Here is a 16,877-nt window from a genome sequence, read left to right on the forward strand (position 1 = left end):
TGTCAACGATCACCCATATTGAGTCATGTTGTCTCCTGGATCGAGGCAATCCAACGATGAAATCCATCGTAATGCCTTCCCATTTCCATTCTGGAATCTCGATCCGTTGCATCTTTCCACCAGGGCGCTGATGTTCGATCTTAACTTGCTGGCAGATCAAACACTTCGAGACAAACGTAGCCACATCCCGCTTCATACCCTTCCACCAGTACTTTCTCTGCAAATCTCGGAACATCTTCGTACCCCCAGGGTGGATAGTATATTTGCTACTATGGGCCTCCTGGAGTACTTCCTGTCTTAGCTCAGGGTTATTTGGAACCCAAATCCTTTCTTTCATCCATATTCCTCCATCTTCTTTCAAATGGAAGAAAGTATCATCTTTTTCAGCACGAGCTTTTAATTCCAAGTACTGGGGATCCTTGAACTGTTCGGCTACGATGCGATCGAGGAACTCAATGTGGATCGTCAAACATGACATTTGGATTCTACCTGAATCAGCCAAAAATGGCTTCCACTTGACGAAATCCTCCATCAACTTCCATTGTCCGGTTAGGCTGGCCAGAGTGCCAACAGTCTTGCGACTAAGGGCATCTACTACAACATTCGCCTTTCCAGGGTGATAGGAAAGCGTGAATTCATAATCTTTGAGGAATTCCAGCCATCGCCGTTGCCGCATATTGAGTTCTTTTTGAGAAAAGAGGTATTTTAGGCTTTTATGGTCCGACATGACCTCAAATTTCTCTCCATACAGGTAGTGTCGCCAGATTTTAAGCGCGAACACTACCGCGGCAAGCTCCAAGTCGTGGGTTGGATAGTTTTTCTCATGGACCCTCAACTGTCGTGATGCATAGGCGATTACTTTGCCATGCTGCATCAACACACAACCCAGACCTGTTCCTGAGGCATCGGTATATGCCACGAAGCCTCCCTGACCAGAAGGTAAGGTAAGGACAGGGGCAGTGGTAAGCCTCTGTTTGAGAACCTCCAAGCACTCCTTACACTGGTCAGTCCATTCAAACTTGACTCCCTTTTTAAGTAATTTCGTCATCGGTACGGCGATTCGGGAGAAGTCTTGTATGAACTTCCGATAATATCCGGCAAGTCCAAGGAAGCTACGAACCTCAGTGATATTTTCTGGCTGCTTCCAGTCCATCACAGCTTCCACCTTCGCAGGATCCACTGCGATTCCATCTTTTGAGATCACATGACCAAGGAACATCACTTTATCTAGCCAGAATTCACATTTTGAAAACTTAGCATAGAGTTGGTTATCTTGAAGGGTTTTCAAGACGATTTTCAAGTGCTCCATGTGTTGTTCCTTGTTCTCAGAATATACGAGAATGTCATCAATAAAGACGATGACAAAGCTATCCAAATATGGTCTGAATATCCGGTTCATTAGATCCATAAAGGCAGCAGGCGCATTAGTGAGTCCGAAGGGCATTACTACGAACTCATAATGGCCGTATCTCGTTCTGAAGGCAGTCTTGGGTATATCCTCTTCCTTTACTCTGAGTTGATGGTACCCAGACCTGAGGTCGATCTTGGAGAACACCCTCGCTGTTCTGAGTTGATCGAATAAGTCCTCAATCCGAGGCAACGGGTACTTATTTTTAACAGTTGCCTGGTTAAGCATCCGATAATCGATGCATAACCGAAGGGATCCATCCTTCTTCTTTACAAACAGTACCGGGGCTCCCCACGGTGACACACTAGGACGGATGAACCCTTGTTCCATCAGTTCTTCCAACTGACACTTCAACTCACTGAGTTCAGCTGGCGCCATTCGATACGGGGCTTTGGATATCGGCGCTGTTCCAGGTAAGGATTGAATTCCAAATTCAACCTCACGAAGTGGCGGAAGTCCTGGCAATTCCTCAGGAAACACATCGGGAAACTCCCGCACCACTTCCAAACTCTCAAGGGTTTGGTCATTGGATTTTTCCACCGAGAGACTCAACAGGAAGGCCACACAACCCTTCCTAAGGTATTTTTGTACCTTAAGTGCTGATATGAGCCTTTTCTGTGGAACTGGTTTGGATAATCGGTACTCCATCTTAGGCAATCCGGGTCGAGATAGAATCACTCTGCCCTCGCGGCACAGAATTTTGGCATTATTCTGAGCCAACCAATTCATTCCCAGAATGACATCGTACTGTATCATATCGATCAGGATGGCGTCGGTAGGCAAGTGTTGCCCTGCTATCTCAATATCCAAATTTTTCACACACCGGATACATTTGGTGCGTGAACCCAACGGGTTATATACTTCGATCATTTTATCAATCGGTTGCACCGAAGCGTGGAGTTGTTCGGTGAAATCGTCAGAGATAAACGTATGAGTAGCACCACAATCAAACAAGACGTAAGCTGCATGTCCATTAACAGGTACGGTGCCTTCAATCAGGTCACCATTTTCGACTTGTTCAGTCATTACAGCATATACACGACCTGCAGCAGACCTTTGTTCTACTCTAGGTGGAGGTCGTTGAAACTGAGAACGTTGTGGTGCTGGTCGAGAGGGTCCGGCAAATCCGGCATTACCCCTCTGTTCATCTGCAGCCTTCTTGGCGCAATCCTTTATAAAGTGGCCCATCTTGCCACAATATAAGCACCCACCAATGTCACGAGGACATGGCTTTCCGGGGTGGTTCATACGACACCTTGGGCAGCTGAAGTTGGACTGCTGACCATTCGGAGTTGGGTTCTGTCTTGGCCTTACGACTTGCTGAGTGTTGCTCCCTCCTTGGAACTTCTTCTTTTGAAAGGGTTGTCGTGAACCCTGGCCACTTGGGAACGTCCTTTTACGATTCCCACCATTTACTATGGGCTTCTTTGCTACGATCACTTTAGATCGTGCCCAGTCCTCTTGGATTTTTGAAGCTGCTGCTACCGCAGCCTGAAAAGTCGAAGGCATGCTTGTTATCACTCGAGATCGCAGCCCTTCGCGCAGACCATTCACATATTTGTCGGCCCTTTCTTGGTCTGTTTCGAACAATCGAGAGCAGTAGCGCTCTAGATTCTGAAATTTGGTGGTATAGTCCATTAGACTCATACCGCCCTGTTCCAACTCCAGAAACTCCATCTTTTTCTTGTTTCTGGAATGCAACGGGAAGTAGTTATCCATAAAAGTCCTCCGAAAGTCAGTCCAAGGAATGACTTCGACTTGTGAGAACTGGATAAGTTTAGTGGTATCCCACCACTTCTGTGCATTATCTTTTAATCGATACGTGCCAAAGTTGGTCTTCTTCTCTTCTGGTACTCCTAGTACTGAGAAGGCACGTTCTGTCTCTTCGATCCAACTCTCCGCGAGCTCAGGATCGGCTCTGCCAATGAAAACTGGCGGGTCAAGCTTGAGGAACTTCTCATAAGTCACTCCTCCTAGGTGCTCGTTTCGTGGTGCGACTGGTTCAGGCCTCGTTTCACGGATGGCGGTAACCAGGTTGTTGAGTGTCTCCAACAGGAATCCTTGCGTATGAGACTCCTCGCTTGGTATGGTTCTCCTCGTCGTAGGAGCCATTTATCTATGCACACACAAGCACTTGTTTTTAGTTTCTCGATGTATATGAGGAAGTAAAAGCTTTATTTACTTAATATACATCACATTTACACAGGCATCGCCTTAAACAAAACGTCATGCCGCACTGGCAGACTTTAGGCGTTGAGAAACTATATACATGAGTCTATTGACTCCAAAACATCACCAGTCTCTTTAAGACTTGGATTTCTTTGATGAAGACGAACTCCAAAAGGTCCATCTATTGCCACATGGCCTTGGTGCAGGCACTACTAGCTTTGGCTTGGGTGGCACTTCCGCACTAGCAAGCGAATACTGGGGATATATGAGAGACTCCAGTCCACTTTCCCAGTCAGCAAGATCAAGACTCTGGGAGTCTGGAATAATGATTGGCGAACAGAAAGAATCCCCTCTTTTGTTCCTGCCATTTAAGCTCGGCGTATGTGATGCCGGATGGTAGCTTGGCGAGTGATAGACCTCCGCAGGGAAGTTCAAATCAAAATCCCTCAGCCTTGGTAAGTCATCAAAAGATGTTGGGGTATGGTTGCTCCCAACACTAGAGTGATGCGGTCCACTGACACGCGAAGTCTCATCCCTGAGACCCTTTGAAGCCCGCCGACCCATATCGGCGGTATATTTCCTTTGGCATTCGTTGGCGGAATGCCCATCTTCGCCACAATATTGGCAGTCTTGGACTTCATACGGGCATATCCACTCATCGTGCATGACCTTGCAGCGATAGCAATATCCACGCGAGTCATGAGTTGCCATCTATACAAAGATGCACCCAGATCAGAACAAAAGTATAAAAACATATACTTACAGTGCGATATCGGTACCATGACGGATCTTGAACCAGGTTTCTCAGACTCATGCTCTGATACCAATTCTGTAACGCCCCGGATTTCCAAAACAAAGCTAAGTTAAAATTTTCATGAATTTCTTTTTTTTTTTTCTTTGCAGCGGAACTTAGAAAAGCTTTTAGCAGCGGAATCAGACGATAATGAGTCGTCAGTTTTAGAAAACTCCGAGCACGTTGCAGGTATGTGGCCAAGCAATTCATTGACCACCAAGGTGTTCCATTTTATCGAAAAACTCATGTTTATTACAACACTACTGCTTAGAAAAGCAGTGTAGGTTCAATAAAAGGAAGCAGTACAACTCTGTCTAGAGAAACCCTGGAACTCGATGCCGCCTTGCTCCGCATATCGCCACGCAGGTCCAACACCTGAAATCCCCATAAAACGGGGTCAGAACCACTGATGGTCTGGTAAGTATGCAGTCATACATCCATTCAACTCAAATACAATAATGACCACTCAGGGTCGCAATGCGCAATAACGACGCTCAAGCCTCCAAGACTTAGCGTATATCGCAAGAGCCTCCTCAGGGCTATGAGTTGAACATCCGCTCGAGTCCTCATGACTTAGAGCAAGCCTTTTCAGGGCTGTGATTTGAATAGCCGCTTAAGTCTCCACGACTTAGCCATGACCTCTTCCGGGTCTCAAAGTGATGTCTAGCTCAAGTCTTCATACTTGGCACATCCGTATCCCACGCATCTAAGGACAACTCCTCGAGCTTCGCTTAGTCGTGCGGATACAACACGGGTCTTTGCCCAGTCGGTCCAGTAGTATACCGAACATGACACCTTCACAAAGGTTATGCAGGACTGACTCAACACGTCATCCACTCATACATTCAAAGCATCGCTGAACCTAGAACTAATGCATTGTTTCGATAATTAACCGCTCCCGCCTTTGGTACGCAGGTAGAACTATTGTCCGGGCATCAACGCGACGTTCTGGGGGTTGATTATTCTATGTATTTTAGATACCCCAGAGGCCTGTTGACCCTATCCATAGTAGGGCAGTGTGTTTCAACTGGGAGAATCCTACTAGGCCCATATTCGGATGCATCCTCTACTTGCAGTAGTTGGGTTCAATCCTTAGATCTTAAGGATAACCACGACCCCAAAACCCATGAGTGACTGAGGCCATCGTGGACTCTATCAGGTCCAAAGTAAAATACATGTCACTCAAGGCTGTACCATCACTGTCATTCCACAGTGAGCATAATTCCTGAAGGGGTCTGCCAGTCTTACAATTACTTGGACAGAATCTGCATGCCATTTAGGCAGCCCGTGCTTTCAGCACTACGGGAGTATGTACCCGACCCCATTCAGTCTTCCCCAACACAGTCATTACTGAGGGGGTACCCCTAACACGATCTTCAACCGCGGGGTATGTGCGACCTTAAGTCTTATTCATATGCATGCAGAACACCGCTCTTTGGCTCTTCGGCCACCACGAGCATCACACCTCTTTGGGTGGAAACAACACACTCTGGCTCTTCGGCCCTTACGAGTCTGGTTGTGTAACCGTTCTCAATGAGCATGCATATGACTCGATCTAAATAGATCGGCTACTCGGCGTATTTTTACGCAACGAGTCCAAACTTAGCCAAGGCGCAACCTCTACTCCGGCTCAGCGGCCCTTACGAGCAAGGTGCCCTTGCAGGCAACAGGGATACGAGCCGATCTGGCATCGTTCCATCGACGGACATCATTATGCCGTTCCATTGGTTCCGGTAGCTCTTCTGCCAATCATTTCGTCAGCACCTCCCCTGCTCTACCGGCAGTGGTGCGACGAACCCTTCTACGTTGTAGAGGGCAAACCATGAACTGGGTAGCACTCTGCTATATGTCAGAGTATCCGGCTACGTTCTTTCTGAGCTATTCATAGCTTCTTCAGAAATTTCAGCAGCACTTCCTCTCTTTTACGGAGAAAGCGTGCGTTTCTTTTATCCATTTCAGCGGCATCTCCCCTCTTTGGTAGGAAATCGCCACGCTTAATTCGGGAAATGGATGCGCACCGTTGTGCGTACTTTGCATCCATCAAGGTTGCAGGAACCCTTGGCCATAGTCAGGCCATACGAAATTGACTTAGTCATTACGTAAAGAGCATTTTGCCAAAAACCGAAGCCTTTCCAATAGGGGCTTCATTCGTCAAGCAGAATCTTGAACGAGGAGCGGTCAAGGAATCGCATGGGCGATTTGGAGTTTGATCTCCATTTGAACGCTCATTTATGCGCTATATATGTAGTATAAGCAGAAGCCTGTGCTTTATACAGCGGCGGCGTAAAGAAATGCATATACTATTGTTCAGGGTGTGTAACTGAACGAAATATTCTACATATATAACAAAGCAGAAGCCTTGGCATCGTTCGACGCGACGGCGTAAGTAAAGACATTGCAGAAAGCAGGAGCCTTGGCATCGTTCGACGCGACGGCGTAAGTAAATGCATAATCGGAAGTACAGAAAGCAGGGAGCCTTGGCATCATACGACGCGACGGCAAAGGTAAATTACATAGCCTGTGCGATATAAGACGCGTCGGCAGAATCAGCAGATATACACCTAGATCTGTATCCAACGATAGTTACGAGGCGAGCGAGTGAACACCGAAGTGTCCTAGAGGGCTCAACCAAGAACTAGGGTGAGATACTATTTTTGAAGAACGCATATACTGCGCATTCGAACATATATATCCGACGATAGTTACGAGGCGAGCGCGTGAACACCGAAGCGTCCTAGAGGGCTCAACCAAGAACTAAAGCAAGATACTACTTCAGAAAGTATATTCTATATACAAACAATCAAATACTTGAGAGAGATGGATCAACGAAGCGAACTTACTTCAAATCGTGGAAGAAACGGCTCTGGGTTGCTTCTTGGGCTTCGAGCCTTCCTTCGAGAGGTCAGACTAAGTCAGATGAAGCTGACTTAGTTGAGAAAGAGGTAGAGCAGGTCAAGCTACTCAACCTAAGTGGTTTGAACCTAACAGGGTTCAATCCAAGTCAACTGGGTTCAGCAGGTTCGAACTCAGCTCAAGTAGGCTAAGTCTGGGTTCAGAAACCCAAACCGGAATTAGGACTAAAAAGGACTTTGACTTTGACTTTAAACCCAACTAGGTTCAAGTCAAGTCAACTGGGTTTGGACCAGGTCAAGTGGGTTCAGACCCAGGTCAGGTGGGTTAGGACCAGGTCAGGCAGGCTCAGGCTAAGTCAGGCAGGCTCAGACCAGGTCAGGTGGGCTCAGGTGGGCTAGGCTAGGTAGGGGAGGTTTAGGAGAGAGAGAGAAGGCAAGAGAGAGAGGGGGGGTCGAAATTATGAGAAGAGAGAGAGTGGGGAGGGCTATTTATAGCACAAACCCACCTCCTCTTGGGTTTTTCCATGCCCAAACTACCCCCTTGGCTTCTTTTTAATTCCAAGAGGTTCCTTGGTGTGAGGCCCACTTGGATATTCCATGGGATATTTTTGTGGATCCCACCAGATATTTTCTGAGGAATATTTCTTTGGGTCCCACCAATATTTCTGTGGGTCCCGCAAGAATTTCGGGTTTCCGGCGATTTTTTCCGAAAAATTCTGAGTACGCCATTTTCTTCGTATTGACGTAACTAAGAAAGTTGGCTCGTACGAATCTATTGATTTCGTTTAGTTAGGAAGTTATGGCTTCCCGAGTGTTTGAGCATATATTCGCGATTCGACGAATATCCTAAGTATAACTGGCTCGCAGGAATTGATTCGTTTTGCATTCTGAGAAGAAATGCTATTTTTACCGGTAAATGCCTCATGAATTTTATTCAGATATTTTCTGAAAAATTGCGGGTCTTACAGATACTAAGAAAAGAAATCAAGCTAAAAATAGAGGAAGAGAAAGAAAAACAGAAAGGTAGTCAAAACTAATAACAATGATAAAAAAAAAAAATTCATAGAGGAACCGTAAAAGGAGGAGAAAAGAAAGGAAAAAGAAAAGGGGGGGGGGGGGGGGTGTTACCCAGAACTCTAACAACAATTCACACAGGAAATCGATGGAGAGCTTCATGATAAAAAGAAGTAATGCAAAACATACTGAGATTCATCTATGGGATACCAGGCATAGCGTGATAGGCAGAGCACGATTGGCATGGATATATTATGATGGGCACCTATGAAGAAGATCAACAAGAAATGCTGATGCTGAAATGGGGATCAACCGTAGGTATATCGTGAGTAAGGAGTGATCAAGCTTTATTAATACAAGGAATTAGATATAACAAAATAAGAAGAAGACTAAAACAAATGAATGAATTAAAAGAAAAAGGGGAAATAAAACAAAGCATCAAAGCTAAAAAAAAAAGATTAGAAATCAGGAAGTATCAATCCATTATAAAAAAAAAATCAAAACCTGATGTGAACAAATAGTTGAAACCACAGAAAATTTAAAAATGAAATCAACTATGCAGGAGTATAAACGAGGGGAGATATGTTGGAATGGATACCATTCCCATTTGATGTTGCACAGGGAGGATCGATCCTGCTATATGCAGGTCGATTCCCACCTCTTGTGCCTTCAGATACAAATGAAAGAAAAATAAATGAAGAAGAAAAAGAGAGATTGGTACAGGGAAATGCTGAAAATGAAGGTAAAGTGGTATTTAAAAAAAAGTAACTAGAAATAAAGAATAAGTGATTCCATACAAGGGAATGCAGTAAAAAGAGAAGCGAGTCTTACTAAAAATTAAAAGGGTAGAAGGGAAGTGGTCACTTACCTGTGGCTCTGTAGAAGAAAGGGGGAGTTCTCCTTTACTCTCTCTTGTCGAGCTCCCTCTAGCTGTAGGGATTCTGAAGTAGGAAGGAGAAGAATGGCACTTTGTTGTGGGTTTTCCTTGAGAATCTAAAATGCAGGGGAAGAGGGGAGCTTCGTTAAAGAGGAAGAGGGGAAACTTCGTAAAAGAGAAAGAGAGGGCGATGGTGGGGTGGTGAAAAACGGATGTCAAACCCTTCTCCTTCGTGCTTCTTTTAAAGAGGGAGAAGAAGCTTCGGGAGGATGAGGGTTGTTGGAAATCGAAGGTGGAGAGGAAGGCGAAGGCAGATGGGCAAAGCAGAGAGAGGAAGGGAGTTCGAGAGCGGGAAGGGGCCGTTACAAGTTTTCTTAAATTCCAAAAAAGGCTCCATCAAAAGGATTTTTCATAAAACGGTTTCTCAAACCAGGTTTTCAGCAAAACCAGTTTAAAAAAAAAAAGAAAAAAGGTTTAAACGACATACTTTCTGATTTTTTGGATTTTTTTTTGGGAGAAAAATCGTGTCTCCTATGATGGAGAAAAATACTATGATCTTTTTAAACTTAAACTATTTATGTTTTATGCATTTTTATGATATCATTATTACTATGCATATGGCTTTTTTGATAGGGGGAACATATTTTGTCATCATCAAAAAGGGGGAGAATGTTGAGAAACTATGTTTTGATGACACTTAATATAATATACTGTCATATATGCTTTAATATGATATGATGATATGCCTTCATGAAAAATGTTATATTATGACTGAATATGATTTGTCATGCATTTAACGAGTATTTGATGCAAGGTTATTTCCCCTGAGAAGAATGGAGACAACCTGATCAAGTACAACTATTTGATGGAATCATACTCTCTGAAGAAAAAGCTTGATGGGCCATACATTCTTAAAGACTATTCAAGAAGATCGACTACTTCAAGATAAAGACTTTGTTTTCTTTAGAGTCATATGTAACAGAACTTTCAGAAGCATGCATATTGCACATTTCACGTTTTATCATACAAGCCATCTTTTTACAAAAAAATATGTTTTATAAAAGGATACGATTTTTCAAAAAGCACCTTTTTGAAACAAATCATTGTACCTTCTTACAAGTATTTATGAAAAAAGGTATTTTGACAAGATATAATAGCTCATGATTTCAAAAGCATTAATTGTACTTTCTAACATGCAATTATGAAAAAGACAACTTGAAAAGAAATAAAAGCTAATGATTTCAAGTATGAAAGAAAAAGACAAAATGAATTTAAGACATAATACATAATCGACTATCATGAGTTAACAAAACAAATATTATTATATACCAAAACAATTATGTTTGAAAAAGAATTTATTCACTTTATACACTTAAGAATGTCGACTTACTTAAAGTCATCATTCCTTTTGTAAGCATTAAAAGCCACCTTAAAAGCCTTTGACAAATGACCATTTATTTATTATTAAAATCCGCACTCAAGAATGTCGACTTACTTAAAGTCATCATTCTTTTTGTAGACATTAAATAACACCTCATAAAGCATTTGAGAAATGACCATTTACAAATAAAGTACTCAACAAAGTGTTTATTGTACTTACATATATTTAAGTAAATGAGTGACGATTTGTAATAAAAACACTAATGTACTACAAATCATTAAATTGAATAAAGACAAAACTACATGATAACTTACACTCCAACGTTCAATGTACTACAAATCATTTATTATAAGAATAGACCTTTTACAAATTATATCTCATCTAAAATACAACAACGAATAGTGTACCCCAAATGCTACACTTATGGAAAGAAGACATTTCGAAAAAGCAATATAGTACACACATCTTTTTACACAAAGTTGTTTTTGAATTGACTTGACATATCACATCTTAAAAGGACAATCATTTCAAAAAGGCAATGACTATTTTTTTAAGGCTATATATACACTAACAAAATAGTATTTCGAAAAAAAAAAAAGACACGTGAGCTTACAAAGAGAAAAATTTCTATTCAATATTCGAAAAAGAGAGCCTAGAAAAAGAAAGAAAAAAGAAAGAGAAAAAGTCAAGAATAGCTCTTTGACAAAGAGAATCATCTAAGTGAAAAGAGAAGAACATTCTGAGAATCCTCATTCGTGCATTCATATCATTCTGGAGGTTCTATAGGAAGTAGTGTAACTTTCTGTTTCACTGTATCCCTTCTCTATTGAGAGAAGTAGACCTCTGTGAAAGAGGGTGTTTCCCTTATCTGTTGAGAGAAGTAGACCTCTGGGATAGAGGGTGTTGTACTATTTATCCGGTAAATCGGATTTTATAGTGAAAGGCTCAAGTGTTTTGCTTGCGGACTGGATGTAGGTCAGTAAGTCGACCGAACCAGTATAAATCTTGTGTTTTTTGTGTTGTGCCTGATTGCCTTTAATTTTTATATTATCGATCTTTTTATATTTCACTATTCACCCCCTCTCTAGTGGAATTTCAGAAATAAGGCTCTTGAGAGATTGAAAAAAGTTGTTCAGGATAACTTGTAGTGCATGCTCCTCTGAGATGGGGGTTCTCATCTTATTGCAGGTATCTTTCCACCTCCGGATGAAATCTATGGTTTTTTCCTTGTCATCCTGTTTCAGATTGTATAAGTGATTGATGGTTGGTGATGCCTCAGTATTGAACATGAATCTCTCTATAAAAAGGTTGACAACTTTATCAAAATCACGCAGCTTGACAGGGTTGATGTGCTCCACGTACCATTTAGCTGCTATGCCCTCCAAACTGCGAGGAAAGCACAAGAAAAGAGCATGATTGTCTTTAATGAATTTAGCACATTCTGCGAAGAACATTGCAAGGTGAGCCTTTGGGTTGCCGGACCCGTCAAACTTAACAAACTTTTGGGGGAGATCCTCCAGGTTGTTGTCTCCATCTAAACCGAGGTAGAAGTCTTGTCTGGTATATACCCTCTTTCCCTTATCTCGAATCTGTAGATCTTTGACCATCTTAGTCAATACTTGTATTGAATCTTCTGTCGGGACCCCATCTTTAGGCATGTTGACTGATTTAGATTCTTCTACCATCTTCTTGGGTTGTCGTAGATGTTTTGGGATGAATACAAACTGTTGTTCCTCAGAATCCTCTCTCGCTGATTCTGTACTCTCAGAAGTGTTGTCTTGCTGAACCCTCTTTTTGTTGATCCTGACATGTTTCTTTACTGGCTTCTTTTTTACCTTGCTTTTAGAGGATGTTTTCTTTGAACTTGCCTCAGCTTGCTCGGACATCATTTTTGCCATCATCTTTTGAAAGATCTTATACATCGCTGGGTCAACATCATCTTCCTCTGAATCATGTTCTCGGGACAACCTAGAAGAGTTCATTTCTTCCACTTCGCTGTCATTGTGTTGCTGATCTGCCCTTCTTTCTGCTCTCGTTTGAACCATGATGAAATGTTGATGCTTTCTGTAGAATAAAGGAAGGATTAAAACTCGAGGAGTTTTTGGAAAAAAAAGACGATGAAGGAGATATTTAAGAGATTTTGAGAAGAGATTTCTTGATAAAAGGAGATCTTGGATGGGAAGACAGAATTTTAAAGACACATTTTTGAAGATGAATGAAAAGATCTGAATTTTTTGAAAAAAATTGCAGGCAGGATAAAAAAGAAAATTGAATAAATAAAAAAAAAGAAAAGAGAAAAATACACCTGGACCTTTTGAAAGATAGAGGAAGACTTAAAAGAATATCTAGGGTTTTAAAAATTTACGAAAAGAATAAAGAATGAGAAATATACAATCCTAGATTTTGGAAGATAGAAGAAATTTTGAAAAAAATATTCAGGGTTTTATAATAGGATTTTATAAGATAATATCTACAAAAGAATCAATTTATACAAGCAATGATGCACAAAATAGCACTCCCTAAAAGCTGACTCTAAATGCAATATTTAAAAAGGCTCGTAGGACCTTAATCCTAACTCTATGGTTCAGATCATCTGATTCCAATCAAGATACACCGATATACTCAAGTCGAAGCTCGAAGTACGTGGCATAAGAATATTTCTTCGGTTCTAAGGTAATGGCGTTCCAACATCCTTGAGCACCTACGATATACCTCAGACTATGGCCCTTAGGTACGTGGTAGGGGGGCGCAAACCCAAATAAGTGATCCAGTTGTGAGGCTCTCTCCCAAACTATGGTTCAATGAGACAGCCCAGCAACGTGAAGACCGGGACGATATAGGTAGAGATGTTTTCAAAAACATGTTCAAAATGCAAGAAATCAAATATCTCTTATGCAAGTCCTAAAGAGATAGATTAAAATGAAGAGAAGCATATACTTGCATACATTGTTTTGCATTCAATCCCTAAAATTGAGGAGAGTTGTATTTCAGACCTAAGTCTAATGTGAACATGGAATAATCTCCTCAATATGGTCCTACCAAACCATACTTAAATCCTATATGCAATGATGTCAGCTTAGGACAAAATCTAGGCTCCTAAGGTTTGCATGAAAATATAGCTGACATTTGTAGAATAAAGACTTAGATAATATTAAAGCAAAGCAAAAGGCATAGATCCAACCGGACGTAAACGAGTCCCATCTCGGTCGCCAAACCTGTGATCATCACAAAATTTTTCCTCTCTTGGTATTTCTCTCTCTTCCTTCTCTTTTTCCTTTTCAACCTCTATTTTCTCATTTTTGAAGGGTGAAAATAAAAGACAGAAAAGAAGAGAGAAGAGAAAAGAAAAGAAAGAAGAGAGACAAAAAATCTTCTGCAAAGGTCTCACTTGACCTTAATTGTTTGAAAAGAAAAAGATAACTCGCCTCCGTTTTTGAAATATTTTGCGGGAAAATTGGGAGACGGGGCTCGCTCATCGGTACGAGGTTCGACCGTTCCTGACACCTTTACCAGGGGTAATCGAACAAAGGATCAAATTTATGCCTTTTTGCTTTGCCTTAATATTACCTAAGAATTTATTCTAAGTCTATAAAAATGCACAAAGAATCATGCTTGTGTAAATGCAAAAAATGTATGCTCTTTTGAAAAGAATTTGAAAATTTTATCCTAAGTGATTTTGAAATCATGAAGAATATGATTAAGAAATGGTTTTTGAAAGTTTGAAGAAGGACTTGGAGAAGTTAGATTTTCCAATTGAGGATTTAGAATACATACTGAGTTTCGAAATAATCAAAGCTGAGATAATCCTGAATTTGAAGAAGGAAATTTAAGAAACAAGAATTGAAAGTGGAATAGAAAAAATGGATCTAGAATTGAGAGTTTAAGATGAAATTTGAAGATAGAGTGGAGAAATCAGAATAAAAAAGGTGGTAGAAATATAGATGGAGTTTGGAATTTAGAATTGGGTGTGAAACCTCGGATCCCCAATGAAATCAGATCCTTAATCCAGAATCTGAGATGAAATTGGATCTAGAATCCAAGGTGGGATTTGAAAAAGTAGATTTGGATCTAGAATTTTAGAGTCCCAGATGGAGTTGGATCCGAATGTCTGGAATCCAAGAGTTGAATTTGGAATCTAGGATCCTAAAAAGGATTGGATCCGAGTCTAAGATTCAGGATGGAGTTGAATTCTAGATCCTAAATGGAATTGGATCCAAGATTTGGAATGGAATTTGGATCTGAAGTCCGAGATCCAAGATGAAATTGGATTCTGGATCCTAAAATGGATTTTGGATCTGAAGTCTGAGATCCAAAAGTGGAGATTGCATTTGGAAATCTGGATCCAAGTTGGGATTGGGTTCTAACTTTGGATTTGGATTTTGAAAGTCCAAATGGGACTTTTGAAGGTGGGTCTGGGTTTTAGGAACCCAGATTGAATTTAAAAGAAATCAAAATTTGAGATTCAGAATCAATCTCAAAATTTTGATTTGAGAATCAAGACTAAATTTGAAGAATAAAGTATGAATTTGTCTTAAGGCCTGAGTTTTTGAAATTAGAAGATGAATTAGAAATTTTAAGTTAAACTTTGAAATTGTTTTTTTTTTTGGGATGTTGGTTTGAATCCTGTAAATGAATTTGGAATTTCAAAAAGGGATTGGAATTTTGAATTTTTTATTTGAATCGGAAATTTGAAGTTTGAACACAAAATGATTTTGAAATTTCAAAGTCAAATTGAACTTTGAAATTGAAGTTTTGGATCTTGAAGTGAGATAGAATTTTGAATCTGAATCTATAAATAAGAATTGATCTGAGAAATGAAGAAGATATTCAAAACCACTTGGATTTTCGAAAAGGAATTTTGAAAATATGATGCAATTCTATCCTAAATGATGAATGAATCTAAAGGATTTTGAAATTGGATTTGAAAATCATATTTCATTTTTTAAATGAATGTAAATAAGATTGAAGATATAATACATCCCTGACTATGGTCATTGGATGTATTATATAATAATCATATTTAGATTTAGATAAAAAATAAAATATATTTTGGTGTTTTTATAGAGTTTAAAATAAAATTAACGCTCAATATATCCTGACTATGACCATTGATATATATTTTGAGTTAAATTTAATTTAAACTTTGATAAAAGAAGAAAATATTTAAAGATATGATGATTGTTGGAAGAAGATCCAGTGTTATTCTATAAAAGATGAAAATTCTAAGGCTTGTTCACATCCTGACAATGGCCATTGATGCAAATCGTCAACTTAGGATTTAATCACCTTTATTAGAATGGTGCACGTGTCATTCGTGTTCCCATTCATGAAATTTTTAAAATAAAATAGCAAAATGATATGAGGCACATGATTTCATGCTCATATATTCTAATCTATGCTGGAAAGAGAAATATTCTTCTTAAACTGGAATTGGAGATGACAAAATCCTAATTTAAGAGAGGAAATCAACACTTTTCAGATATCCCTGCAAAACAATTTAGTCAGCCACAAGGCAAAATATCCAACATGAAAGAAATATTAAATTGGAATTTAAGATGGACATACTGATCAAAGGAAACATATATGATATACTAATCAAGTGAGAAAATGAGTTTAAAAAATATGCATATGAAATGTATTGGGTTAATGAGAAAACACATTGTTAAGACTAGATTTATCCCAGATATGAATTGAATTTGTGAAAAAATGCAACGGAAAACAATAGGTAAGATGGATGCCATGCAACCGGATGCTGTAATACAGCATATAAAGAACTGAGGGGCAAAGGTTTGTATATCACCATGAAGAGAAACAACTTGCTGAAGCCGACGACTCTGTAACATGAGTAGCATGTGCTATAGGATGAAAAACCAGTTCATGAGAGCTTAATAATTTTACTGACCCAGCCATAAGCTATTTTGTAGCAACCTTGACATACAAATTTTGATGATATTGACAGTGGTAGTGAGTGTAGATGGATAGTAAGCAGTGCACATATGGTATGATAAGGTGTAAGTGAAGGTAACACACAAAAAATTAATAGATTACAGATATAAGGTAGTGGTGCAAGGGAGGTGAAGTGTTATCATGCTGGAAGTGATATGAGTGCAGCAAAAGTGAGATGTGAAAATGTGTTAACAGTAAGTGTATGCAAAGTGGTGTAGCCTAAGTGATGACATGACAGGCAAGGGCAACTGAAGTGTAAAGCATGTGCTGGATGATATATGTTGTAGTGGGTAGTAGAGATGACAGCAACAACTAAGAAGTGCAACAACATCATATTTAGGATTTGAAAATAGGGTGATGGATGCTGTATCATGGTGAGTAGCATTGAATGAGGAGCTGGCGCTGTAACAATATTGTTTACAATATAGTGTAATAAG

Source organism: Nuphar pumila, chromosome 4 (assembly GCF_984573655.1).
Source record: "Nuphar pumila chromosome 4, dmNupPumi1.hap1.1, whole genome shotgun sequence".
NCBI classification, from domain to species: Eukaryota; Viridiplantae; Streptophyta; class Magnoliopsida; order Nymphaeales; family Nymphaeaceae; genus Nuphar; species Nuphar pumila.